A 2577-nucleotide genomic window follows, 5' to 3' on the forward strand; every position below is an offset into this window, starting at 1 on the left:
GCTGCTTCCTGCTTTCTATTTCTCTCTCCCCTTGCCCGGAAGAGAATAGAGTGCTCAGATCTATTGTTGGTTCACAAGAAATCGGGTTATTCTCCAGACTGCACTGAAATGGCTACTTTCATTGGCCATGCTAATGAGCCCACAAGCCCCTAGATGCTCAACATGACGCATAGACTTCTCACTTGGGGCCAGAGAGGTTACTGGAGCCAGTAACTCAAACCCGATGGGCTCAGATGTGGGCAAAAGCAGGGCAGGCCCTATGGTGTTCATCAAGTTTTCACTCATGAAGCAATTCATAGGGACTAAATAGTAACTTCAAGGAGACTGTTGGAAAATACATTCCAAAGAGGCATTGCAGACTGCTGGAAACACAAATTCAATTGTGCCGGAGAGCAAATGAGTAGTTGTGACCCTGAGAGACCCAAGAGAAGAGAGTTATCTTTTTCCCTTGCTGAAGCCAGAAACGGAGAATTAATAAACCATTCAGGACAAATAGGAAGTCGTTTATTACTCCTCTTGTTCGCATTTCAGGAGAAAGATTGTTTCTCCATGTCTCCGTGTCTCAAGCATTCAGCGAAAGGCATCCATTTTGGCGAGGGCTGGAAAATACCTTATGCAAGTTCTGAATGTATTCAACTAATAGCAATTTCATAGTTTCTTTACAAGCTGAAATGCATTTATGCTTGAACTTGGTTAGGCTGGAGAAAATGGGACTTTCATTTGGGAGGAAATCAACGCTCACTCTATGACTTCACAAAATCAACATAACACTTATTTGTCAATCCAACTGCTCTTCACTTGGTATGAAACTTTAGGGCAACTCAGTCATTGCCCCTTCTCAGGGTCGCACCTGGAGAGTTTCCAGTACTCTACCAGTCTCAGCTACAGGAGGGAGAGTCAAGCAGAGGCCTACCCATCCATTCCTAGCTTGGCCAGTGGCTAGAGAGTGTAAGGCAATCTGCTACAAGTAAAAACTCACTGGTGCTGGGCAGCAGTGGCACGGGAGAGAGTCGAGGGTGGAGATTCAACTATATCCCATAGAAGAAGGCAATGGTAAAACACTTCCATGTTTTTACCAAGAAAACTCTATGGATAAATATACCAGAACAATTGCAGAAGGAGGTGGGGTGTTCTAGAAGAGGTGTGCCCATGGAGTCGCTATGGGTCGAAAACAACTCGACGGCATAAGACAAGTCATTGACCTAGAAGGGACCGTGATGGGTCAACATGTCTATTCCCCTGCCTTCAAACCAGGCAACCAGTTCAGTTGTCTAACAACCATCACTGTGTTTTCTGAAAAAAATGTGTTCCAGATTCTATTAGAACTTAGAGGTTTCCAAAAGAGCTCATGACTTTGGCAAAGGTTTAGGTACAACTGGCTTCTCCTGTTCCTATATTTCCTCAGGATCAATCGGATGTCTTTGAATGATTGTGGCGTTTGTTAAGTGCTTACTTTGTGCCAGGCACTATACTAAGCACTGGGGTAGATACAAGCTAATCAGGGCAGACACAGCCCCTGTCCCACATGGGGCTCACAGTGTAAGATGGAGGGAGAAAGGGTACTTAATCCCTATTTCACAAATGAGGAAACTGAAGCACAGAGAAGCCAAGTGACTTGCCCAAGGTCACACAGCAGACCAGTGGCAGAGCCGGGATTAGTATGTAGGTCTTCTGACTACCAAGCCCATGATCTTTACACTAGGTTATGCTGCTGGTTTTGAAGCTGAACTGAGAATGTATTACAAACAGGCTGGGTAATCAGAAAATCCCAAAGGACATATCTATTTGTTATGTAATGGATTTGCATATTTAGAGACTCTGGGTGGGTTAGGACAAGTGGTAACCTGTTCAGTTGTTCTAGAAGAATTTAATTTTCTGGTTGATTATAAAAAAAGGTTTTGTTGCAAGAAATCCCTTCCAAAGACACCAAGAAGAGAACTTCTAAGACATCCAAGTAGGCTGGTTTTAATGCTTCATTTATTTGCTCTTCAAATGAAATGTCTTTGTCCATGTCCTTCCAGGCACATTTGTGGAAACAGTAATTAATGTGACTTGTGAGCATGCTGATGGAAGAAATAAAAGCACTCTTAACAGCCTCTCTGGCACCACCTGAAAGTTATGCCCACCAATGAATTCATTTTAGTAAATGCTTTGGTGCCCAAATGGATGTAAACAGATGTAGTGAAAGGAACAAATATGTTTCCATTAGAACTCATATCTGTGCGAACATAAGAATACAAGCAAAACCATAATTGAGTCAGATCATGGTCCATGTGGTATTTTGCTCTCCCTCCCTAACTTTCCATCTAGTAACTGATTACGGATGATTTAGTCCAGTGCTTTGCACACAGTAAACAATCAGCAAATACAACTGACTGACTTATCCATGAATTTAGTCAAACCCCTCTTGAACCTCCTACTACTATCAAAAATAATGATAATAATACTTTTGGTATTTGTTCAATGCTATGTGCCAAGCATTGTACTAAACACTGGGGTAGATAGAAGATAATCAGGTCCCACATGGGACTCACATTCTAAGTAGGAGGGAGAACAGGTGTTGACTCCCCATTTTTC

At 42.6% G+C, this 2577-nt stretch overlaps 1 non-coding gene across 1 annotated transcript; it reads left to right on the forward strand.

Annotated features, from left to right (window-relative positions):
• Window positions 1-832: 832 nt before the first annotated feature.
• Window positions 833-969, forward strand: LOC114808496. Its single transcript, XR_003756344.1, has one exon. It is a non-coding gene; the product is annotated as a small nucleolar RNA SNORA7 (small nucleolar RNA).
• Window positions 970-2577: the final 1608 nt, after the last annotated feature.

Source organism: Ornithorhynchus anatinus, chromosome X5 (genome assembly GCF_004115215.2).
Source record: "Ornithorhynchus anatinus isolate Pmale09 chromosome X5, mOrnAna1.pri.v4, whole genome shotgun sequence".
NCBI lineage: Eukaryota > Metazoa > Chordata > Mammalia > Monotremata > Ornithorhynchidae > Ornithorhynchus > Ornithorhynchus anatinus.